The sequence below is a fragment of the Coregonus clupeaformis genome, unplaced genomic scaffold, assembly GCF_020615455.1.
Source record: "Coregonus clupeaformis isolate EN_2021a unplaced genomic scaffold, ASM2061545v1 scaf3662, whole genome shotgun sequence".
Taxonomy (NCBI): domain Eukaryota; kingdom Metazoa; phylum Chordata; class Actinopteri; order Salmoniformes; family Salmonidae; genus Coregonus; species Coregonus clupeaformis.
In genome coordinates, this window is record NW_025537116.1 from 1 (window position 1) to 27,500 (window position 27,500).

At 43.0% G+C, this 27,500-nt stretch overlaps 1 pseudogene; it reads left to right on the plus strand.

The window, feature by feature from the left end:
* The first annotated feature begins 8,424 nt into the window (after positions 1–8,424).
* LOC121575783 lies at positions 8,425–10,633 on the plus strand (annotated as a pseudogene).
* The last annotated feature ends 16,867 nt before the right edge of the window (positions 10,634–27,500 follow it).

The following is a 27,500-nucleotide window of genomic DNA, read 5'->3' on the forward strand; positions in this document are numbered from 1 at the left end:
TCGTGTTGTTAAGCCACGGAAAGAATATGGCACCTGACAACAACCCTGCCAGCAGAGGCTCAAGCCATCAAAACTCACGACCAGGCAAAGGAGGGCATTAAATCAGAGAGGCAACAAGAGACCAAAGATAACCTGAAGGAGCTGCTCGAAATACGAATTGGAGATATCTGTCCATAGGACCATTGCTTCAGTACACTGCACAGAGCTGAGTACCTACGGAAGAGTGGCGGAAAAAGCAATGGCAAAGAAAAGAAGGCAAACACGATTGGTGCTTACTTCAAAAAGGAATGTGAGACTCAAACACTATGGAAGAAGGTACTTTGGTCAGATTAGAGACTAGATTTGAGCATTTTGGCCATCAAGGAAAAGGTTATGTTCCCTGGCGTAAACCCAACACCTCTCAACACCCCGAGAATACATTATTTACATTTTAGTTGCAAGTCATTTAGCAGAGGTTATCCAGAGCAAATTTACAAGGAGTTGCATACATAATTTTTTATTTTCAGTACTGGCCTCCCGGGGAATCAACCCAAATTCTGGCGTGCAAACGCCATGCTTTATCAACTCGAGCTACATCCCTGCCGGCCAACCCCTCCCTACCCTGACGACAGCCTTGGGCCAATGTCGCCACCCCATGGTCCTGTGGTCCTCGGTTGGCCGTCGACGGAGCCTGGATCCATCCCAGTGGTGGCAGATCATGCGGGGATGTTTTACCTGGGCAGGGACTGGGAAACTGGTCAGAATTGAAGGAATGATGGATGGCGCTAAATACAGGGAAATTCTTGAGGAAAACATGTTTCAGTCTTGAGACTGGGACGGAGGTTCACCTTCCAGCAGGACAATGACCCTAAGCATACTGCTAAAGCAACACTCGAAGATGGTTTACATTTAAATGTCTTGGAATGGCTCTAGTCAAAGCCCAGACCTCAATCCAATTGAGAATCTGTGGTACGACTTAACGATTGCTATATACCAGTGGAACCCATCCAACTTGAAGGAGCTGGAGTAGTTTTTTGCTTTTTGAAGAATGGGCAAATATCCAGTGGCTAGATCTGTGCAAGCTTATAGAGACACACCCCAAAAGGGGGGAAGATAGTTATACGCTAAGTTTTCGTTTTTTTGTCTTATTTCTTGTTTGTTCACAATAAAAAATATTTTGCATCTTCAAAGTGGTAGGCATGTTGTATAAAATCAAATTATAAAACCCCAAAATCAATTTCAATTCAGGTGTAAGGCAACAAAATAGAAAAATGCCAAGGGGGGTGAATACTTTCGCAAGCCACTGTACATGGATAAACAGATAGTCCAAATAATAATCAAAAGGAAGTTTGTTTTTAAAGTATCTATCCTCTATCTCAGAGATAAAAGAAAGATCAGAAAAAATATTTATTTTAGTTTTACCCACCCATCCACACACTACACCCCCAAATGAAAAAGTGAAAACATGTTTTTAGAAATGCATGTTTTGGAATATTATTATTCTATACAGGCTTCCTTCTTTTCACTTTGTCAATTAGGTTAGTATTGTGAAATACCTGCAAAAGTTGTTGATCCATCCTCAGTTTCTCCTATCAAAGCCATTAAACTCTGTATTGGTGGGTTAATTGGTATAACCGAAAATAAATACCAAAACTTTGGCAGCCATGCCATTCTAAATAGTTGTATTGATACATGTAAGATTTAGTGGGAAGATTAATCCATTTAATTAGATCTCCCTTTCATATTGTTGAGTAATAGAATAAAGTTATCTTTATATATATATATATTTTGTTATTAAGCATCCTAAGTATTTCAAATTTTTTTGTGGTCCACTTAAAGGATTGCTGTAGATCGTGAGTAAAAATAGAAGTCGTTCTAAACAGGCATTCTATAAGCACAACTGCCTGCTCAGGCCTGAGAGTCATATACTGACAGGGACGCGTGTGCAGCAGGCCCCAGATTACCATGCACGCAAACATCCCCTCCAGTCCTATAGATCTACAGTCATTTCACTAAATACCTTTTCATTTTGAGGCGAAGTGGTGAAGCAGACCTCACCCCCCACCTCACTCCTCAACGTACGTCCACCCACCTCCTCCTCCTCAACCCCTCTTCTCCTCCAACCTCCCAACGGACTCATCTATTCCACTCCTCCAACCTCCAATGGAATAGTCCAACCCACCACCACCCCCCACCTCCCACCTCCCTTTCAGGAGGATTATCGAATCAGGACTTCACAGGTAGTTGTCAAAGCCGGTGTTGTCATCCGCAGGGGGTTTCACTGTGGCTTTAGAGGTGACCTGCTGGGGTAGAAAACGAAGCATCATGGGTAAATAGGGCCTGTGGATCGAGGTAGTGACCTGGAAGTTGCCTAGGGTTACCAGCTCCGACTGGAAAAAAGTTTGAAATATCCAGAACAAACAGGAAATAATTGACCTGAAACTATGAGCGAATCGATATGGGCTAAGGGTCAATGCCGGGGGTTGATCAGGCTGTAACAGTAACACTTAATTTTTTATATATCAACCATTTTTAATATATAAACTATTGATAAAACTATAATAGCATTAATAAACATTTAGGAGTTAGGGGAAAATGGGTTTATGGAATGGGATCAATTGTGTGTCACCACAAGGTTGAGTTAAACAAGACTTGTGTTGTGTGTTCGTGTCTGTCTGTGTGTGTGTGTGTGTGGGGGGTGTTTGTCTGTGTGTGTGTGTGGGGAGAAGTTTGTTTCATGTTTGTGTCCTTATTACAAAGCAAATTATAAAGACACACTAAAGAGGCTGAACAAAAAGAGCCTCTATGAGAGCAGTAAACCAAATCCATCTAATCAAGTCAATTAATCAAAGTAATAAAAACTGTGTAGGGCAGGGGGCAGTCCACCCATCTCAACACACACACACACACACACACACACACACACACACGCAACCACACACACACACACACACACACACACACACACACACACACACACACACAACCACATTGCATTTGTCAGATCATTTCATTACTGATTAATAGATGTTGCAGAATCAGTTTAGGTCATTCACTTTATTAATTTGGCGGCAGTGTAGCTTAGTGGAGTTATGAGCAAGTTGTGCCAGTAACCGAAAGGTCGCTGGTTCTAATCCCTGAGCCGACTAGGTGAAAATCTGTCGATGTGCCCTAAGAAAGGCACTTAACCTAATTGCTCCTGTAAGTGCTCTGGATAAGAGCGTCTGCAAATGACCAATTATTATAATTTGACATTAGTAGGATTCTCATACTACTCTCTGCTTTGTCGAATCACCGTTAAGACAGATGAGGTGAACACCATCCACCCGAGGCTTCCAGGAAGCTAAATAAAAACCATGGGACCAATAAGGACTGGGCGATGATTAGACTAAAACATAATAGAGACATTATCCCTCTCTTCATCTCTGTCCATCAATCATTTATCTCCCTCCTTCTCCTCTCTGATTTATCTCTTTCCTCTCCTCTTGTTACGGATACAGGTATCTGTATGTGTTTTTGTGTTTTTCCTCTCCTTCTGCCCTAATCACAGGTGTCCTTTTGTGTTCCTGATTGTCGTTGGGGTGTCCCACCTGTCACGACATTCGTTTGTCTGGATTGCTGAGGTGGACCAATCAGTGGACATTCCTCTGCATTGCACCACTGATTCTGGTTTTTCACTACGTACACATCCCATTGTTTTAAAAGCCAGTCAGTTGCTGTTTGCTGACAGAGACTATTTTTGTATGTGAGTATGGATACTGTGGTGTCCTGTTTTTTGTGTACTCACTCATTTGCTGAGTTACTCTGTATGGTAACTATGTTGTGTGTTTCCGGGAAAAGGGGGATTTAGCAAGTTGCCCTTGGGCATACATTACCTGTAGAAAGAACATTGGTACTAAAAACATTAGTTAGACCTGAGCGAGACCCACTGTATTTTCCTGTATGGTTAGAGTAGCTTAGCGGTTCTTGAGGCAGGCAAGATCAGCTTAGTTTTTTTACATTATTGTTTCATTCCGGTCCTGCTCAGCCCTTTTCCCCAAACCTTTACCGTGATGTTCACAATAAACATTTTGTGGTTGATGGTAGCTTGGTTGTCAGTGTATTTTGTTCTCACTGTTTCCGTGTCACGATTCTAATTGCATGAGTTATGTTACGGGTCTCTTTTCCATCCACCTCACACTTTTCAAAGCCACAGGGTTCGTAACACCTCTCTCTCTCTCTCTCCTTCCCCTCTCCTCTCTCTCTCCTCCCCTCTCTCCCTCCTCCTCTCTCCTCTTTCTTCCCCTCTCTCCCTCCTTCTCATATCTCTCTCCCTTCCCACTGTGACTTTTGAGCCGACTGAGAATGGAGCCATGAGATGCAGCTCAGAGAGCTATAGAGAGAAAGAATAAAAAGTGCTGTTTCCTTCCTACAGGGAGTTCCACTGAGGCTTGTTGCCTGAAACGACCTCCATGTTGAAAAGCAACACACAAACCGTTCCACCAGAGGTCACGCACACACACACACACACACACTTGCACACACACCAGACAAACACTGCTAAATGTTGATTCGGCGCTTTGCAAGTGCCTTTTGTAAAGCACCATGACAAATGATTTGGATGAACACAAAAATAGGCAAACACATTTGCATTAAATTTGTTTCATTTACAGAGAGACATATTATTTCACAGTCCCCAAGTACAGAACAGACTATGGGAGGCGACAGTACTACATAGAGTGCGACTACATGGAACTCTATTCCATGTAGTAACTGATGCAAGGTAAAAATTTGATTCAAAAACACAGATAAAAATACACCTTATGGAACAGCGGGGACTGTGAAGCAACACAAACATAGGACAGACATATGCTTACACACACATAGATAACATACGCACTATGCACACACGATACATGGATTTTGTGTTGTAGATATGTGGTAGTGAGTAGGGCCTGAGGGCACACACTTAGTGTGTTGTGAAATCTGTTGTGAATGTATTGTAATGTTTTTAAAATGTATTACTGCACCTTAATTCTGCTGGACCCCAGGAAGTGTATAGCTGCCTCTTGATCCATAATAAATACAAATATTACACAGACAAGGCCACAGAACAATGCATAATGGCTGTGTGTGATTAATAAAGGCATCAGATGTGTCTTTGTGCAGTCCTAAGAGAGACAGAGACTCTCCTGCTCTGGCCATCACCTAATCGATTACTAAGTGGATGTCTGGCATTTGAGCATTCTCCGTAATGTCACAATGGTCACAGCAGCATGTGTGCGTGTAAAAGGTGTGGTAGTGCATTGTGTTTGTGTGTGTGTGTGTGCATTTTTGTAAGGCGTGCGTTTGTGTGTGTGTGTTTGCCGCTTTACATCACCATTTCCATAAGTGCTCTAGACGGTGCGTTAGTAGTGCAAAAACAACAACACAGTGGTAATATTCATTCTCCTTTACTGAGGTAAAACAACTTTCCTTCTCTTCTCTTGTGGGAAGAGGATGACATTCTTATCACAACATTAGTTTTATCGTTCTGACGGTGGGCTGAGAGACCCAAACGCCAGCCAGCTTGCACGCGCATTTGACAACAAAATAGTAGCTGGCGGTGTGGTGCCTCAGCTCAGAGTAGCCTAGCCATGTCTCCTGTGTTCTGCTGTAATGTGGAAGGCTGGTTTATGACACTGTCCAGGAGAAGGAGGGTCGGGAGGCTAGACTGCTACAGATGGATGAGACTGTAAATGTATTTTGGTGTTAACAGTTTTGTTGTTGTTTGTTTATTTGTTTGTCTCTAGGCGCCGTGAGTCTATCACGTCAGACTGATTTTGTATATTTTTTTAATTCAACAGTCTCCTCGGGTTGATGGTCAGCATGGTGGATGTGTTGGTGCCTACCCTCATCACCATGTTTCCAGTCTGTGGAGTGAAACAGTCCTGTAGCTTAGCATCCGCCTCATTGGATCCACTTCTGAATTGAGCGCATCACCTGATACTTTTTGTTTTGAGTTTTTGCTTATAAGCAGGAATCAGGAGGATAGAGTTATGGTCACATTTGAAATGGAGGGTGAGGGAGTAGCTATGTGTCTCTGTGTGTTTTTCGCCTCTAGTCTGCACAGGTGACATGCTGGAAGAAATGAGGTGGACGGATTTCAGTTTTCCTGCATTAAAATGACTGGCCACTAGGAGCGCGCCTCTGGATGAGCATTTTCTTGTTTGCTTATGGCCCTATACAGCTGGTTGATGGTCTTAGTGCCAGCATCGGTTTGTGGTGGTAAATAGACATCTACGTAAAAATATGGATGAAAACTCTCTTGGTAAATAGTATGGTCTATAGCTTATCATTAGGTATTCGAACTCATGTGAACAGAGCCTCGAGACTTCCTTAATATTAGAGATCGTTTACCAGCTAGTTGTTAACAAAAAGACACTCACCACCCCCTGAGCTTTAAACGACGCTGTAGTTCGCCTGCCGATGCATAGAAAAACCAGCTAGAATGTTATCCATGTCCTTGTTTGGCAAGTTTCCATCTTGAACATCATCGAAAGATAGTGAAAATCTCCATGTTCTACCATATTTCCTTCAGATGTAAAATGCATTAGTTGCTTAGGCCCCGATTCCATCCTTATTGCTGAAGTTCAGTGTTATAGAACAATTTTAAAATGTAAAGGTAATTACGATTGAGCTGAACATATTCAACGTTTACCAGGATGCAGTCTCAAGTAACGAAGAGAATGCCTTTAAATTTGTATCTTGCTGTAGTGAAGCTCTTCAGTGCTACGGATTAAATGGAGTTAGTGTAAAAAAAACATTCATGTGGGAGGACCTTTATTCTGTCCTAGGAGAAGTATTGGGGAGAACGTTAACCTCTGGGCTGATTTCACAGCGTTATCTTGTTTTTGGCTTCAGTTTACAGTCAAATGTAGTAAAATGAATCCAACAGCTGTTTGTTTGGAGCTTCTCTAGATTTCCTGTCAACCTCGATTCCCTTCCCTGCCACCCCCAACACACACACACACACAAACACCCACGCAGCGCTTCCCCAAAGGAGAAGGCAAGAGTCCCGTAAAAGGAGAACAAAATCTATATTGAATGTGACTCACACATACAGTACAACCCAGATCAATTTAGACATTGATGCTAGTGCTTGTTTTCAATGCTTCTGTCTCTCGCTCCTTCCTCTAAGTGATGAAATGATCAATGATAAAACAGAATTGTTTGTAGTTATTGTATGCTTATGGAGGCATTTTGGGTAGACCTTCGCAGATAGAAGCCCATTCTTCCTCACCGAATGCATGTCCAATGTCTCTCTCCCAAACATGTCTCAACGCATCATAGGATGAGGCACTTCTGTTCAATAAAATATAATATATGTCGGAGATTAAACCTCTCCGAACAGTAGGATTCGTAAATAGTTTTTCAACTTCAGTCATTTGAAAACGTAGTTTATCCACTTTCTTCTGACCCTCTATGAAGTGTCTAAGGTACTTTTAAAAATATTTGTTGGGTACGTCGAACTTTTTTTATCTGTTAGGAACGATTTAAGAGTGTCCTGAGTAAATAAAGGCGTAAGGTCAGCAATACTCTTCGTCTTCGCAGTCCAGAAGTCCAATACCCTTATTTGGGGGAAAATCTGGATCAAGGGCAATTAGTGACCAGAGTGATATATGGTCTGGACTCTGCAAGTACCTCCTTGCATCTTTCCAAGCTATGAGTGTATTATGTACTGTAAAATTGTCAGATAAGGGCTGGATCTTTCCAAAGCGATTAATAAATGGTAGGGAAGCTAATGCTCTTGGATGAAACGCTATTGATTCCATCCCAACCCAAACTGAGTGGCGCCTTCCTAATTTGGTTCTAGGTTTCTTATTGTTCCAGATATATTTAGATACACAACCGGTCAAAAGTTTTAGAACACCTACTCATTCAAGGTTTTTCCTTTAATGTTACTATTTTCTACATTGTAGAATAATAGTGAAGACATCAAAACTATGAAATAACACATATGGAATCATTTTGTAACCAAAAAAAGTGTTAAACAAATCAAAATATATTTTATATTTGAGGTTCTTCAAATAGCCACCCTTTGCCTTGATGACAGCTTTGCACACTCTTGGCATTCTCTCAACCAGCTTCACCTGGAATGCTTTTCCAACAGTCTTGAAGGAGTTCCCACATATGCTGAGCACTGGTTGGCTGCTTTTTCCTTCACTCTGCGATCCGACTCATCCCAGACCATCTGAATTTGGTTGAGGTCGGGGGATTGTGGAGGCCAGGTCATCTGATGCAGCACTCCATCCCTCTCCTTCCTGGTCAAATAGCCCTTACGCAGCCTGGAGGTGTGTTGGGTGATTGTGCTGTTGAAAACAAGTAACAAGTTGGTAACAAGTTGTCACGGAGCGGCCTATTAGTACATCAGGTAGCAGTGGCTATCGTAATAGAATAATTCAAAATATAGTTACATCATTCACTATGCCTCCAAAGAAACCAGCTCAAGCTGCCGCGTAGTAAAAAAAACACAAGAAAAGAAGAAGGAAAAAGATAATTGAGGACAAGACATTTGGTTTGAAGAACAAAAAGGGAGGAAAACAACAGAAATGTATCAAGAATGTCTCTCAGCAAGTCAAGCAAGTTCCTGGTAGTAAGGTTGGTGGGGAAGGGGACAAGAACAAAAGGGTGACAAGAAAAAAGAGTTAGATGAGCTGAACGAACTTTTCAAGCCAGTGGTGGCTGCTCAGAAAGTCGCTAAAGGGGTGGACCCAAAGTCAGTTCTCTGTGCCTTCTTCAAGCAAGGCCAATGCACCAAGGGAGACAAGTGCAAGTTCTCCCACGATTTGACACTCGAGAGGAAGTGTGAGAAACGGAGCCTCTATGTTGACAAGAGAGATGACGAGCTTGAGAAAGATACCATGGATAATTGGGATGAGAAGAAGCTGGAGGAGATAGTGAACCAGAAGCACGGAGAAGCTGGAGGAGGTAGTGAACCAGAAGCACAGAGAAGCTGGAGGAGTTAGTGAACCAGAAGCATGGAGAAGCTGGAGGAGGTAGTGAACCAGAAGCACAGAGAAGCTGGAGGAGGTAGTGAACCAGAAGCATGGAGAAGCTGGAGGAGGTAGTGAACCAGAAGCACAGAGAAGCTGGAGGAGGTAGTGAACCAGAAGCACGGAGAAGCTGGAGGAGGTAGTGAACCAGAAGCACGGAGAAGCTGGAGGAGGTAGTGAACCAGAAGCACGGAAAAGCTGGAGGAGGTAGTGAACCAGAAGCACGGAGAAGCTGGAGGAGGTAGTGAACCAGAAGCACGGAGAAGCTGGAGGAGGTAGTGAACCAGAAGCACGGAGAAGCTGGAGGAGGTAGTGAACCAGAAGCACGGAGAAGCTGGAGGGAGGTAGTGAACCAGAAGCACGGAGAAGCTGGGAGGAGGTAGTGAACCAGAAGCATGGAGAAGCTGGAGGAGGTAGTGAACCAGAAGCACGGAGAAGCTGAGGAGGTAGTGAACCAGAAGCACGGAGAAGCTGGAGGAGGTAGTGAACCAGAAGCACGGAGAAGCTGAGGAGAGGTAGTGAACCAGAAGCACGGAGAAGCTGGAGGAGGTAGTGAACCAGAAGCAAGGGAGAAGCTGGTGGAGGTAGTGAACCAGAAGCACGGAGAAGCTGGAGGAGGTAGTGAACCAGAAGCACGGAGAAGCTGGAGGAGGTAGTGAACCAGAAGCAAGGAGAAGCTGGTGGAGGTAGTGAACCAGAAGCACGGAGAAGCTGGAGGAGGTAGTGAACCAGAAGCACGGAGAAGCTGGAGGAGGTAGTGAACCAGAAGCACGTAGAAGCTGAAAAGAAGAAAGCTCAAAGCTCAAAAACTCAAATTGTTTGCAAGCATTTCCTTGATGCCATTGAAAACAACAAATATGGTTGGTTTTGGGTATGTCCTAGTGGAGCTGACACTTGTATGTACCGCCATGCATTGCCTGCTGGGTTTGTGCTCAAGATAGACAAGAAAAAGGACGAAAAGGAAGATGAAATCTCAATGGAAGAGTTGATAGAGAATGAGCGATCTGCCCTCGGACCAAATGTCACTCGAATAACTCTGGAGACCTTGGCCTGGAAAAAGAGGAAAAGGCAAGAGAAAGTGGCCAAGGCAGAGCAAGACATGGAGAAAAAGAAGGCTGATTTCAATGCTGGCAGGTCCTTTGGGGTTAGCGGCCGTCAAGTATTTGAGTTCTGCCCTGATCTGGCTGATGATGACAATGAGGAAGCTGATGACATAAAATATGTTGAGGACGATGATGACGTTGAAGAGGTTGAAGATGTTCAGGAGTTCCAGGACATCGATCTAGCCAGGTTTGTTCTAAAGGAAGTTGACAACACCGGAATAACTGTTGCTGCAGTTGACAGATTCACAGCCAAATCGAAGCCAACAAAGGAAATGAATGATGACCAGCTGAACGGGGCTTGCGGAGGTGTGGAGGAGAACGGGCACGACGGGAAGAGGAGACTCGATGACAAGGAAGCAGAGCCGTGCCTGTGGACGAGAACCTTTCACCGGCGAGGACCTGGATGATCTGGATGAAGAACTCAACACACTGGACCTGGATGACTGACAATGATGACTTCTAATAGAACAGTGCCTCATGGACTATGAAGAAGAGATGACTAAAACAGATTCACAATAAAACATCCTGATGCTCACATCTTGTTGCTGCTGCTGTTTCCTTTCCCTCTCAGTGGTCCTGATTGCTAAGAGAGTGAAAAGGATTTTAGAGGGGGTACATCTTGAACTGTATGGTCTTGAATGTGGTTCATGTGAAATCACCCGTTCTCTCTGGCTGTCCTGAATCCTGTATATTGATTTTGGGTTCTATTGTATAAACATCCTCTTGACTTGTATTATTATACCATGACAGATTGTGCAACTCCTTTCGAGCATCGATTTGTAAGTCGCTCTGGATGAGAGCGTCTGCTAAATGACTTAAATGTAAATGCTAAATAAATCACAGACAGTGTCACCAGCAAAGCACCACCACACCATAACACCTCCTCCTCCATGCTTTACGGTGGGAAATACACATGCAGAGATCATCTATTCACCCACACCGCATCTCACAAAGACACGGTGGTTTGAACCAAAAATCTCAAATTTGGACTCTAGACCAAAGGACAAATTTCCACTGGTCTAATGTCCATTGCTCGTGTTTCTTGGCCCAAGCAAGTCTCTTCTTATTATTGGTGTCCTTTAGTAGTGGTTTCTTTGCAGCAATTCGACCATGAAGGCTTGATTCACACAGTCTCCTCTGAACAGTTGATGTTGAGATGTGTCTGTTACTTGAACTCTGTGAAGCATTTATTTGGGTTGCAATTTCTGAGGCTGGTAACTCTAATGAACTTATCCTCTGCAGCAGAGGTAACTCTGGGTCTTCCATTCCTGTGGCGGTCTTCATGAGAGCCAGTTTCATCATAGCGCTTGATGGTTTTTGTGACTGCACTTGAAGAAACGTTCAAAGTTCTTGAAATGTTCCGTATTGACTGACCTTCATGTCTTAAAGTAATGATGGACTGTCGTTTCTCTTTGCTTATTTGAGATGTTCTTGCCATAATATGGACTTGGTCTTTTATCAAATAGGGCTATCTTCTGTATACCCCCCCTACCTTGTCACAACACAACTGATTGGCTCAAACGCATTAAGAAGGAAATAAAATATATGTTGATTTGTTTAACACTTTTTTGGTTACTACATGATTCCATATGTGTTATTTCATAGTTTTGATGTCTTCACTATTATTCTACAATGTAGAAAATAGTAAAAATAAAGAAAAAACCTTGAATGAGTAGGTGTTCTAAAACTTTTGACCGGTAGTGTATATTGGCATTCATTTTCTGAAAAAAGGACTGAGATAGATGGCAGGGGATATTTTGGAATAGATCATTTAGCCGAGGAAGGATATTCATCCTGACCACATTAATCCTGCCAAAAGAGATGTGTGGTAAGGTAGACCAGTTAACCAGGTCCTGTTTAATCTTTGTGAGCAAAGGCATATCATTTCAAGTGAACAGGTCTGTAAGATTTGGAGTAACATATATGCCCAAGTATTTTAAGCCTGTTTCAGTCAATTGGAATGGAGATATCGTTTCTAAGTTGATTGTAGAGGGGATATTCAAAGGTAAAGCCATGGATTTATCCACGTTAATTTTTTACCCTGACAGGTTACCATATTCAGATATGTCCATTACTGCAGTGCAGTGGCGGCTCCTGAAAAAATTCTCAGGAGGGGCAATTTTTCTGATGATTTAGGTGACCTACACACATTTAAAAAAAGATATGTCCAGCAACAACATGAAGACAGGGGCAGCATATAAGTCAATACCAGAAGCATTTATTGACTGATCTCAAAAGTGTTGGCTTACCAGGGTTGGTGGAGCCCTCAGTTTCATCTTTGCCTCGCAAAGCTAACTCAAACACTCCGCAAAACTTCACACACTGGATTAGCCGGCTGAGGATGTGGCGGTTCTTGCTAATGTCGTAGTAAATATATTTGTTATAGTGAATATGGAATATGATATGTTGAGTAAAATGTTGTGCTAAGATCTATTTAGGTCAGGAGCTGGTTATAAGTTATGTTCCTATCCAATAACAATGGACAAAAAGGGTCCTATCTTGTCAGGCCTTGTCAGCAGGTGGCCAAGGACAACACCCACGCCATAGGCCTCTCAGTTCTTCCAACTCACGAGTTCTTGCTCTGAGGACACACACACACACAAACACACACACACACACACATCATCACTGTTAAACACACACACACACACACATCATCACTGTTAAACACACACACACACACACACACAAAAATCCCTCTCTCTTAGGCTGAACATTTGAAGACAGAGAACCCGACTCAGAGCCAATGCAACAGTGACAGTAGCCTGGAGGGGGACCTCGCCCAACTCATCAGGACCAATCAGAAGATCAGAACTACTAGATTGAACCTACTTCATTTATTGCATAAAATGTCTGCACACAATGTTTCGGGGCTCTCTTCAGATAATAATAATAATAATAATATGCCATTTAGCAGACACTTTTATCCAAAGCGACTTACAGTCATGCGTGCATACATTTTTGTGTATGGGTGGTCCCGGGGATCGAACCCACTACCTTGGCGTTACAAGCACCATGCTCTACCAGCTGAGCTACAGAAAGTGGATACTCATGGATGCGCATTGCAATTGTAAAATGTCAACACAATTGGAGACACCACGTCATTTTTGGAGACATGTTATTGACAGTAAACTATTGTAGATGCGACTGCTAACTAAATAAAACATTTTAGCTGGCTAGCTAATCATCTTAGCTAAATGTGGGGCAAACAATTCAGTTATTTACCGTTAATTTGAGGGATTGGGGTGAAAGAAATCGAGTTACATAGTGATACTTTACGATATACTGTATTGACAATATCGCAATATTTTAGCGCTAGTTGGCTGTACCTGCACCAAAACACCATTATTGTTCCTTCATAGCTTGTTCTCAATCTTTTCACATTGGGAGCCAATTTGTTTTCAGCACTTTTATTTCCATGACTGATCAAAACTTCGTTCTCATGGCTTTCTGATCCCTCTGCAACAGACATATGGTGCGCAATAAAATCACAGTATCGAATCGCAATACGTATAGAATCATGAGACTCGCAATGCTGATGCATATATCTTATCGTGAGGTTCCTGGCAATTCCCAGCCCAAGTTCATTTGCCACAACAAATCTCTTCGCTAGCAAACGCAATGTGTCTCCAGCAATGTTTACTTTTTGACGTTCTATGGCATCTCCACTTTCCAAGCATATATGACCACATGTAATATTTTGGTAAGTGATGCAAATAGTGAACTATGTAGGGCCAGGATGTAAAATATATGTAGCTGCAGCAATTTCTCTTATCTGATATGGTAAGTAATGGGGCTTGATTTATAGCTCCCTAAGAGTTTGACGAACGGGTCCGTGAACGCGATTGCAGATATCTTTACCTCTGAATAAACTGCCTTATATTATACAATTATCCACCTTGTCCAAAAGTCTCTACTTTTTCTCCGTTCTCCAGTAAACTTGTTTTATCAACAATAGTAAGGTTCAATGACACAGAAAGCAGTTCAATGTCGGGTACAGTCGCTCTCTTACCAGGATCGCGGTCCGCTCTGACCAGGGTGAAGGTGGCGGCTCCACCTCTCTGCCAGCAGCGTTTTCATTATTTAGTCCGTTCGTAGCGGGTATGTACACGATCAACAAGATCAGTCCAAAACCGAAGATCAGTCCAAAGCAGAATGTTTGCAGAATGTTTGTAAACTAAGTCTACAAATTAAAAACATAAAATAACGCCACACTGCAGGTCGCAACATAGACGCTGATAGCCGCCATTGTCTTAGTTACGTTCAACGTTACGCCACGTATGACGAAGCGCGTAAGTGCATGCACACAGACACCCATAGAGAATGTATTGAAAGCTTTGAAATGTGAAAAAAATAGATTTTACATGACAGGCTATGAGAGACTTCTGGGCGATTTTCAACCTGACTGAAATCGCCCAAAAAAACGGGCGAGCCATTTGAAGCACTACTTTAGCCTGATTTGACATTTAGTGGCTGGCAGATCAGACGTGAACACTGATAACTGCTGTTGCCGTGATATAATTTTTTATAAATTTATAAAAAAAATATATATAATTTTTTATTTTTTTTATTTTTTTATAATTGATTAGAAAAAAAATCCCTTCCTTTTCCCGTTTGGCAGTGCGTCGCCCATATCGCCCTATTGAACAAGCCGTCCCTGCTGCAGTGACAGAGGTCTCTGGTTTCGACATGTATAAAAGCACAACATCAGAAAATAATGAAATGCTATGCTCTTAGTCACCCATAGAGATGCCCCTGATGATATTACTAGACCTTATTGCCTTAGTGGTTCTATGACTAACGAGAACAGAGCAAGAGACAAAGAACAGCCTTGACGACAGACCCTACTGATAGGAAATCTTTCTGATAATTTACCAGTTGTGTTAACTGTCGCTGATGGGACAGAATAAAGTAATTTTACTGAAGTAATAAAGTGGTCACCCAGATGAACTTTTTCTAATACAGCAAACAAGAATTTCCACTCAACTCTATCGAATACCTTTTCCGCATCGAGAGAGACAATGAGTGCAGGTGTAACAGTTGTTAAAGTACTTTGTGAATTTCACCATGTTCATATACAGTGATCCCTCGCCACTTCGCGGTTCACTTATCGCGGATTCGCTATTTCGCGGATTTTCATAATGCATTTTTTTTTTTTTGGTGCATTGTGCTCTGCATTCTGATTCGCTAAAAACTCACTCCCGCTTCTTGTATCAAAACATGCTACGAATTGTGCTATCATTTTGTCGTCTCGTGCAGTTATGTGTACGTACATAAAACAGCTTGGCAAATTTACATTAAGTTGGCCAAATTATCTTGTAATTTCGAACATCTCCTAAACCCATAATGTCGACGAAACGGCCTGGACCGACAAAAGCACCTGCGGATGGGCCCAAACGGCGGAAGATGCTACCTATCTCAGATAAAGTTAAACTTCTGGACATGCTAAGGGAAGGTAAAGCTATGCAGCCGTTGCTCGCCATTACGGAATCAATGAATCTTCCGTTCGTTACATAAAGAAGGAGGAAAAAAACGTAAGGACGACAGCAGCAGTCAATTTTAATACGAATGCAAAAGGGGTTGTAACTGTCCGCAACAAGACCATGGTACGGATGGAGACGGCATTAGCTCTGTGGACTAATGACTGCAGGAAAAAAAACATAACCCTGGATACAAACGTTATCTGCACAAAAGCGAGAATGCTGTATGAAAACTTTGCTGTCAGTGACGGGGAAGAGGGAGAGGATGCCGGGCCCTCAGCAAGTGCTGCTGACACAGTGGGAGAGGATGCCAGGCCCCCAGCAAGTGCTGCTGACAAAGTGCCAAGCGCATTTAATGCAAGCAAGGGCTGGTTTGAAAAGTTTAAGAAACGCTTTGGACTTAAAAATGTTTGTCTGCACGGTGAGATGGCGTCTGCGGATACCGCTGAGGCAGAAGCCTTCGTGAACAATAAATTCAAGGCGATCATTGAGGAGGGGGGATATAAGCCCGAACAAGTTTTTAACATGGATGAGACTGCCTTATTTTGGAAACGAATGCCCTCCCGCACCTTCATCATGCAGGAAGAAGCCAAAGCCCCAGGATTTAAAGTTCACAAAGACCGTTTGACCCTGGCTATGTGCGGAAATGCCGCAGGTTTCATGATTAAACCGGGGCTGATTTACAGGTCTAAAAATCCCAGGGGCGCTGAAAAACAAAAATAAGGATGATTTGCCTGTTTACTACAATGCAAAGGCTTGGATGACAAAAGCGCTCAATCTGGATTGGTTCAAAAACTGTTTCATCCCGGAGGTCAAGTGTTATTTGAGAGAAAAGGGACTGGACTTTAAAGTGCTTCTGCTCCTTGACAACGCCGGAGGTCACGGTAATGATTTGGCATATGATGGTGTGCAAATCGAATTTCTGCCGCCAAACACTACATCCCTGATTCAGCCCATGGACCAAGGAGTCATCCGTGCTTTCAAGGCTCTCTATACGCGCAACACCCTGCAACATCTTGTTGACGCTATGGACTCGGATCAAGATTTCTCACTGAAGGACTACTGGCGTGGATACACCATCGCATCGTGTCTCCAAAACATTCAGAGGGCCATTCAGGAAATGAAAACGGAAACTCTGAAGGCCTGCTGGAAAAACTATGGCCAGAGGCAGTGCAAAAACGCAACCCGGAGGCTCGCTTGACGAGGTCCACCACTCTGCCGTAGAAACAGCTGTGAATCTGGCTAAACAGATTGGAGGAGACGGCTTTAATGACATGAGTCCGGATGACATAAACGCCCTGATTGATGGAGACGCACAGCCGCTGACCGATGCAGAGCTGGCAGAAATGACAAAGCCACAAAGCGACGATGAAAGAGAAGAGGGAGAAGAGGACACGAGAGATGAGGAGGAAGGACTAACGCTTGGTCGCTTAGCAACCATGGTGCGAATGGCCACTGAACTTAAGCGAGTAGCTGAGGAATGGGACCCTTTGATGAGCCGTTCGTTACAGTTCTCCAACGTAATCGATGGTGGCATGTCGGTGTACAAGGATCTTTTTGCAAAGAAGAAAAAAGAGCGACAACAGCTGCCTATCACTATGTTCTTCTCCCGAACAAACACACCTGCACCGCGGGCTTCAGAAGAAGAGAACACTGCAGAGCGCAGTCAGGATGCAGCGGCCCAGTCTGAAGAGCAGTGAAACGGCCTACACGTGAGTCACTGTATTTGTATACATGTAATAGTTGCTAATTGTAAAAAAAAAAAAAGTTTTCTATTTCGCGGATTTCACTTATCGCGGGTCATTTTCGGAACGTAACCCCCGCGATAAACGAGGGATTACTGTATTAATATAGCATGTTGATTTGTTATTATGCATTCCTGCATCCTGGGAATAGGAGAGTGTGTACTTGCGTTTTGCCCTGCGTGCTCAAATAATGTTGATGCACTATGAGAGGTAGGCACGCTTTTTCTGTCGTCTTTAGAAAAGTTAGATTCCTTCAAGCACAAAGTCATACACACAGTGTTTTGTTCATGAATAATGTTGTATATTTAGAGTTTACTCATGAGTGGATGGTATTGTTAAGATGCAATTGTAATTGTACTTTTTAGGATGATATTAACATTCTGAATTCAACATGTGGTTACTAGCTAGCTAAGGTATTGTATGTGTGAACGATGGCTAGCTCCTTGACTGATTCCAGTCCTTTGTATTGTGCGTCTGTTGTAGAAAGAGGCGACAATGGGCAGAACATATTTGTGCTCTACAAATGTTTTGTGTTTTCTTTTGGATGCAGAGAGAATTCTGATTCATTAAAACAGCCTGATCTCCGAAGTCCACGTCTATAGTCCCAATCAAGCACACACAACGCAGAGATACAGCCGTGCAGTACAGTGCCGGTTACACAGGGTCTTTAATTCTGCCAAGGTGGTTTATGATATTCAAAGCACGTCTCACATTGTCCGTTCCAAATCTGGATTTGACAAAGCCAGTCCGTTCATGTTTAATGAATGTTCACCCATTTTGAATATGATATGGTTTTTGTGCATCTCTGAGTGATGTTCTATCAATTCCCTGGGTAATTTAATGTTTTCATGTGTATCTGAGTTATTTGCGTTCAAGCAGGCAGAAATCCGGCGGGTTTGACATAACACCGTGATAAAATCGCTCTCCCTACAGTCACTAATAAGAATACAACTTTTAGATCGCGAAAACGTCTATCATACACGTCAGATTTCAATACTGGAAGATGTCATCTCTCGAATTATCCATTTATCATATTTGTTTGCGATATTCCTACCTCGAGAAATGTGTAATTTAACAGGTCTTGCACATTTTTCCTATTTGTCTGCCTCTTTAGTCCAGGGTGCATTGCATGGTGCCATTGCCAGATATATTATAGAAAGGAGATAGGAATCCAATTAATTAAGGAACGTAAAACGCCCCACCCAGCAGAATATCGACCAATCGTGTTCACGTTGTCATGCTGCATCACGTGTTTGCTAAACTATTCGTCACGCAATCCCTTCTCAACGTCGGTGAATATGTCGAGAAACGTGCCTATTTTCCTCGAAAGTACGTAATGTCACGATTCCAAACCTATACGATATTACAGATAGCAAGTTGATTATCTCACATCTCGGAAAATAATTGTAATGTTGTACTTCTTGTTGACGACATTTGTGCTAGTGTTGGGTTTTTGAGCTAGCGCCCAATAGACTCCCATTCACTCCTTGAAGTAGAGCGCTCCTTGTCCCAGAATCAGCCAGAATGCACCGCGTGGCCCATTGCCATAGAATGGGCAACGTTTCCCATCTCCTCAAAAGGATATCTGCCGTTGCGAATATTAGACTCCACTCTGTGAGGCACATCGATCTGCAGGTTGAACATGGTGAGATTGTAGACTCCTAAATTGATAGTGCAGTTTGTTTAGGTGATTTTACAGCTAACTAGCTACGTTACATGCAGATATTGTCTTTGGTGTTATTGTGTGTAGCTACGTTTGCTAGCTACCTACCTAGCTAGCCATCCAGCCCATAGAGAGCATTGCATTATGGATTTTGTAGTCGGCTTGAGCCTGCAACAGATTTCCACAAAGATTTTCCATGTTGCTAACAACCTTATAACGCCAAAATGAAACATTTGTTCACAAAAAATTTGTCTCACATATTAGTGTTATTTATCACTGTAAATTAAAGATACGAGTGGTTTTGGGTGGATTTTTCCATTAATTGTCTCAAGGCTTAAAAATCCTTATTTAACCTGTCTCCTCCCCTTCATCTACACTGATTGAAGTGGATTTAACAAGTGACATCAATAAGGGATCATAGCTTTCACCTGGATTCACCCAGTCAGTCTATGTCATGGAAAGAGCAGGTGTTCCTAATGTTTTGTACACTGTATATCTATACATGTATATATGTTTCTCTCTTTCACGCTCTCTCACATACACATACAGTGGGCCTAAACACATATACACACTCTTACTGAAAACCATAAATAACTGGCCAGACATACTTGAGACTGAGTTTGTTTATAAGTCTCTGATTCCACTGACAGCCTGACAGGTGAATTCTCCTATGGTGGTGAAATGCCAACATGACTTAGGGAGATGTATGTGCATACATTACAGGACCTGCCACTAACGCTAACCCATGCATAAGCATAGAGCTGTCATAAATAAAGCAGAAGAAATAACTGACAACTCTGTTTTCTGTCAGTCTGATGATAAAGACCCTGTAACAGCCAGTACGCCAGGGAGAAGGAGATAGCCTTGCCTTGGCATTTAGAGATGATGGGCTCTGCTCCAAATAGGAACTAAGGAACACTTGTCTTTGAACAAGCTGAAAACCCAGTCTTAAACTCAATTGCCCCTGAGTGGATAGATAATTGTTATTGTATCTAATTAGTCGCTCTGGATAAGATCGTCTGCTAAATGAAGTAAATGTAAATGTAGAACTTGGCTAAGCGGTTTTCCTGCTCTTTACCTGAGCAGTGCAATGGCCTTCTGTCACAGACAGCGATGCATTATTTGATTTATAATAAGCATTCTTAATAGGAACTGGCTAATTGAGACAGCCTTTATTTATTGATGGAAAAAGGCTATGAGTATGTTCATGAGGTCATACACAGAGAAAGTTTTACAGAAGGTTATTTACTTACTAATAGGCTTTAGCAGTGCTACAGTGTACCACTGACCATGAAACATGACATCTAACTTACCAGTATATTGTAAACACTCTGCAGTCTGTGTACATTCCATATCTAAGTGTAAAACTGCGAGACGTGTAAATCCACTAAGTGAGCCACATTGAAGATAAACATCTTTCATGTTTGGCAGCATGAGTGAAGGAGGCTTTGTTTTGCGAAATAGGAAGCCGATTCTAGATTTAACTTTGGATGGAGATGCTTAATGTGAGTCTGGAAGGAGAGTTTACAGTCTAACCAGACACCTAGGTATTTGTAGTTGTCCACATACTCTAGGTCAGACCCGCCGAGAGTAGTGATTCTAGTCGGGTGGGCGGGTGCAAGCAGCGTTCGGTTGAAGAGCATGCATTTAGTTTTACTAGTGTTTAAGAGCAGTTGGAGGCTATGGAAGGAGTGTTGTATGGCATTAAAGCTCGTTTGGAGGTTTGTTAACACAGTGTCCAATGAAGGGCCAGATGTATACAAAATGGTGTTGTCCGCATAGAGGTGGATCAGCGTCACCAGCAGCAAGAGCGACATCATTGATATACACAGAGAATAGAGTTGGCCCGAGAATTGAACCCTGTGGCACCCCCATAGAGACTGCCAGAGGTCCAGACAACAGGCCCTCCGATTTGACACATTGAACTCTATCTGAGAAGTAGTTGGTGAACCAGGCGAGACAGTCATTTGAGAAACCAAGGCTATTTAGTCTGCCAATAAGAATGCGGTGGTTGACAGAGTCGAAAGCCTTGGCCAGGTCGATGAAGACGGCTGCGCAGTATTGTCTTTTATCGATCGTGGTTATAATATCGTTTAGGACCTTGAGCGTGGCTGAGGTGCACCCATGACCAGCTCGGAAACCGGATTGCATAGCGGAGAAGGTACGGTGGGATTCGAAATGGTCGGTGATCTGTTTGTTAACTTGGCTTTCAAAAACTTTCGAAAGGCAGGGCAGGATGGATATAGGTCTGTAACAGTTTGGATCTAGAGTGTCACCCCCCTTTGAAGAGGGGGGATGACCGCGGCAGCTTTCAATCTCTGGGGATCTCAGACGTTACGAAAGAGAGGTTGAACAGGCTAGTAATAGGGGTTGCAACAATTTTGGCGGCTAATTTTAGAAAGAAAAAGTCCAGATTGTCTAGCCCAGCTGATTTGTAGGGGTCCAGATTTTTCAGCTCTTTCAGAACATCAGCTGTCTGAATTTGCATGAAGGAGAAGCGGGGGGGGCATGGGCAAGTTGCAGCGGAGGGTGCAGAGCTGGTGGCCGGGGTAGTGGTAGCCAGGTGGAAAGCATGGCCAGCCGTAGCAAAATGCTTGTTGAAATTCTCGATTATTGATTGTTATTCTCGATTATTTATCGGTGGTGACAGTGTTTCCTAGCCTCAGTGCAGTGGGCAGTTGGTAGGAGGTGCTCTTATTCTCCATGGACTTTACATTGTCCCAAAACATTTTGGAGTTAGTGCTACAGGATGCAAATTTAGGTTGTACCTGGTAGGTTCGTTGATAATTTGTGTGAGATTGAGGGCATCTAGTTTAGATTGTAGGTTGGCCGGGGTGTTAAGCATATCCCAGTTTAGGTCACCAAGCAGTACGAACTCTGAGCATAGATGGGGGCAATCAGTTCACATATGGTGTCAGGGCACAGCTCGGGGCTGAGGGGGTCTGTAGCAAGCGGCAACAGTGAGAGACTTACAGTGGGGGAAAAAAAGTATTTAGTCAGCCACCAATTGTGCAAGTTCTCCCACTTAAAAAAGATGAGAGAGGCCTGTAATTTTCATCATAGGTACACGTCAACTATGACAGACAAAATGAGATTTTTTCTCTCAGAAAATCACATTGTAGGATTTTTAATGAATTTATTTGCAAATTATGGTGGAAAATAAGTATTTGGTCAATAACTAAAGTTTCTCAATACTTTGTTATATACCCTTTGTTGGCAATGACACAGGTCAAACGTTTTCTGTAAGTCTTCACAGGTTTTCACACACTGTTGCTGGTATTTTGGCCCATTCCTCCATGCATATCTCCTCTAGAGCAGTGATGTTTTGGGGCTGTCGCTGTGCAACACAGACTTTCAACTCCCCTCCAAAGATTTTCTATGGGGTTGAGATCTGGAGACTGGCTAGGCCACTCCAGGACCTTGAAATGCTTCTTACGAAGCCACTCCTCGTTGCCCGGGCGGTGTGTTTGGGATCATTGTCATGCTGAAAGACCCAGCCACGTTTCATCTTCAATGCCCTTGCTGATGGAAGGAGGTTTCACTCAAAATCTCACGATACATGGCCCCATTCATTCTTTCCTTTACGGATCAGTCGTCCTGGTCCCTTTGCAGAAAAAACAGACCCAAAGCATGATGTTTCCACCCCCATGCTTCACAGTAGGTATGGTGTTCTTTGGATGCAACTCAGCATTCTTTGTCCTCCAAACACAACGAGTTTAGTTTTTAACAAAACGTTCTATTTTGGTTTCATCTGACCATATGACATTCTCCCCAATCCTCTTCTGGATCATCCAAATGCACTCTAGCAAACTTCAGACGGGCCTGGACATGTACTGGCTTAAGCAGGGGGACACGTCTGGCACTGCAGGATTTGAGTCCCTGGCGGCGTAGTGTGTTACTGATGGTAGGCTTTGTTACTTTGGTCCCAGCTCTCTGCAGGTCATTCACTAGGGTCCCTCCGTGTGGTTCTGGGATTTTTGCTCACCGTTCTTGTGATCATTTTGACCCCACGGGGTAGAGATCTTGCGTGGAGCCCCAGATCGAGGGAAATTATCAGTGGTCTTGTATGTCTTCCATTTCCTAATAATTGCTCCCACAGTTGATTTCTTCAAACCAAGCTGCTTACCTATTGCAGATTCAGTCTTCCCAGCCTGGTGCAGGTCTACATTTTTGTTTCTGGTGTCCTTTGACAGCTCTTTGGTCTTGGCCATAGTGGAGTTTGGAGTGTGACTGTTTGAGGTTGTGGACAGGTGTCTTTTATACTGATAACAAGTTCAAACAGGTGCCATTAATACAGGTAACGAGTGGAGGACAGAGGAGCCTCTTAAAGAAGAAGTTACAGGTCTGTGAGAGCCAGAAATCTTGCTTGTTTGTAGGTGACCAAATACTTATTTTCCACCATAATTTGCAAATAAATTCATTAAAAATCCTACAATGTGCTAGACGTGTCCCCCTGCTTAAGCCAGTACATGTCCAGGCCCGTCTGAAGTTTGCTAGAGTGCATTTGGATGATCCAGAAGAGGATTGGGAGAATGTCATATGCTCAGATGAAACCAAAATAGAACTTTTTGGTAAAAACTCAACTCGTTGTGTTTGGAGGACAAAGAATGCTGAGTTGCATCCAAAGAACACCATACCTACTGTGAAGCATGGGGGTGGAAACATCCTGCTTTGGGGCTGTTTTTCTGCAAAGGGACCAGGACGACTGATCCGTGTAAAGGAAAGAATGAATGGGGCCATGTATCGTGAGATTTTGAGTGAAAACCTCCTTCCATCAGCAAGGGCATTGAAGATGAAACGTGGCTGGGTCTTTCAGCATGACAATGATCCCGAACACACCGCCCGGGCAACGAAGGAGTGGCTTCGTAAGAAGCATTTCAAGGTCCTGGAGTGGCCTAGCCAGTCTCCAGATCTCAACCCCATAGAAAATCTTTGGAGGGAGTTGAAAGTCCGTGTTGCCCAGCGACAGCCCCAAAACATCACTGCTCTAGAGGAGATCTGCATGGAGGAATGGGCCAAAATACCAGCAACAGTGTGTGAAAACCTTGTGAAGACTTACAGAAAACGTTTGACCTGTGTCATTGCCAACAAAGGGTATATAACAAAGTATTGAGAAACTTTTGTTATTGACCAAATACTTATTTTCCACCATAATTTGCAAATAAATTCATTAAAAATCCTACAATGTGATTTTCTGGATTTTTTTTCTCATTTTGTCTGTCATAGTTGATGTGTACCTATGATGAAAATTACAGGCCTCTCATCTTTTTAAGTGGGAGAACTTGCACAATTGGTGGCTGACTAAATACTTTTTCCCCCCCACTGTATTTCTGGAAAGGTGGATTTTTAGAAGTAGAAGCTCAAACTGTTTGGGCACAGACCTGGATAGTATGATAGTGCTCTGCAGGCTATCTCTACAGTAGATTGCAGGATTCAGACACTGCTAGAACATCAGGGTTGGCGGAGTGTGCTAACGCAGTGAATAACTCAAACTTAGGGAGGAGGCTTCTGATGTTAACATGCAAGAAACCAAGGCCTTTACGGTTACAGAAGTCAACAAATGATAGCGCCTGGGGAGCAGGAGTGATCCTGGGGGCTACAGGGCCTGGGTTAACTTCTACATCACCAGAGGAACAGAGGAGGAGTAGAATAAGGATACGGCTAAAGGCTTTAAGTACTGGTCTTCTAGTGTGTTGGGTACAGAGAAAAAAAGGGGCAGATTTCTGGGCGTTGTAGAATAGATTCAGGGCATTATGTACAGACAAGGATATGGAAGGATATGAGTACAGTGGAGTTAAACCTAAGCGTTGGGTAACGATGAAAGAGAGCATCACTGGAGGCACCGATTGAGTCGGTCTCTGCGTGTATGGGGGGTGGGACTAAGAAGCTATCTAAGGCAGGTTGAGCTGGGCTGGGGGCTCTACAGTGAAATAGTACAATAAGAAATAACCGAAACAGCAATAAGCAAGGCATATTGACATGGGAGAGAGGCATAAAGCAATCACAGGTGTTATTTGAGAGAGCTAAGACAACAGCTGGTAATGGCGAAAAAGATTGGGCTGATGAGACAAGGTTCATAAAGAAAGAACAAGAGGGTCTATGGAGACATGACTGTCTGAAGACAAAGGGATGATTTAGTCAAACTATCTCCCCCATATCCTGAGTCTTTCCCTGTATGTCTTCATTTGGGGCTCAGAGGCCTGGAGGAGTGTAGAATCCCTAGGGCTCCCACAGTGAATATTTGAGATGTCTGTGTAGGCGAGTTTTGGTGTGAGGCAGAACATATGGTGGATTTTTATTTGACGGTTTGATTCTTATCATTTTGATAGAAAATAAACAACCCTTTCTGTTGAAGTATATTTTAAACAAACACAAATGATTTACGGGAAAGAGTTCAAAAGGACTGAAATATTTTAGAGCTCATATCGTAAACAGATGCAAACTTGTCCTCATGAGTCATTGTATAACTTCAATCATTCTCTACACACAGACAGACAGTCTTGTACAGCTAACCTTGTAGGGACACACAAATTCTTTCCCATTCAAAATCCTATTTTCCCTAACCCCTAACCCTAAACCTAACTAATACCAAGAGTGTGCAGAGCTGTCATGAAGGCAAAGGGTGGCTACTTGAAGAATCTCAAATATAAAATATATTTTGATTTGTTTAACACTTTTTTGGTTACTTCATGATTCCATATGTGTTATTTCATAGTTTTGATGTCTTCACTGTTATTCTACAATGTAGAAAATAGTAAAAATAAAGAAAAACCCTTGAATGAGTAGGTGATCTAAAACTTTTGGCAGGTAGTGTATATCTCTAGCTTAAACTGACGGATTTGTATGGGAATTTTTTTCTTATGCTAATTTGATTTTCGTGGGGGCACGGACATCGACTCTAGGGGGTTAAATCAGGTTACAGACCAATAAACTAGGCCTAAGACCCATAGACTTAGCAAGTGCAACGATATTAGCAGGCTAGTTATTGGTTTCGTATCAGATGCTTTATGGACGCTTTGACTCTCTTTTCTCTAGCTGACATTTTGACAGGTTTCTCTCGGAAAGCATTTCAAACCTCAACCTTTCTGGTAAAGCTGATATCAACAAAAACGTATCCTGTCCTCTTCTGATTTTAGTATTGACAAATAGCTCTAATGCTAGCACTTACAGTGGGGGAAAAAAGTATTTAGTCAGCCACCAATTGTGCAAGTTCTCCCACTTAAAAAGATGAGAGAGGCCTGTAGTTTTCATCATAGGTACACGTCAACTATGACAGACAAAATGAGATTTTTTTTCTCCAGAAAATCACATTGTACGATTTTTTATGAATTTATTTGCAAATTATGGTGGAAAATAAGTATTTGGTCACCTACAAACAAGCAAGATTTCTGGCTCTCACAGACCTGTAACTTCTTCTTTAAGAGGCTCCTCTGTCCTCCACTCGTTACCTGTATTAATGGCACCTGTTTGAACTTGTTATCAGTATAAAAGACACCTGTCCACAACCTCAAACAGTCACACTCCAAACTCCACTATGGCCAAGACCAAAGAGCTGTCAAAGGACACCAGAAACAAAATTGTAGACCTGCACCAGGCTGGGAAGACTGAATCTGCAATAGGTAAGCAGCTTGGTTTGAAGAAATCAACTGTGGGAGCAATTATTAGGAAATGGAAGACATACAAGACCACTGATAATCTCCCTTGATCTGGGGGCTCCACGCAAGATCTCACCCCGTGGGGTCAAAATGATCACAAGAACCCGGTGAGCAAAAATCCCAGAACCACACGGGGGGACCTAGTGAATGACCTGCAGAGAGCTGGGACCAAAGTAACAAAGCCTACCATCAGTAACACACTCACGCCAGGGACTCAAATCCTGCAGTGCCAGACGTGTCCCCCTGCTGAAGCCAGTACATGTCCAGGCCCATCTGAAGTTTGCTAGAGTGCATTTGGATGATCCAGAAGAGGATTGGGAGAATGTCATATGGTCAGATGAAACCAAAATAGAACTTTTTGGTAAAAACTCAACTCGTCGTGTTTGGAGGACAAAGAATGCTGAGTTGCATCCAAAGAACACCATACCTACTGTGAAGCATGGGGGTGGAAACATCCTGCTTTGGGGCTGTTTTTCTGCAAAGGGACCAGGACGACTAATCCGTGTAAAGGAAAGAATGAATGGGGCCATGTATCGTCAGATTTTGAGTGAAACCTCCTTCCATCAGCAAGGGCATTGAAGATGAAACGTGGCTGGGTCTTTCAGCATGACAATGATCCCAAACACACCGCCCGGGCAACGAAGGAGAAGCAATTCAAGGTCCTGGAGTGGCCTAGCCAGTCTCCAGATCTCAACCCCATAGAAAATCTTTGGAGGGAGTTGAAAGTCCGTGTTGCCCAGCGACAGCCCCAAAACATCACTGCTCTAGAGGAGATCTGCATGGAGGAATGGGCCAAAATACCAGCAACAGTGTGTGAAAACCTTGTGAAGACTTACAGAAAACGTTTGACCTGTGTCATTG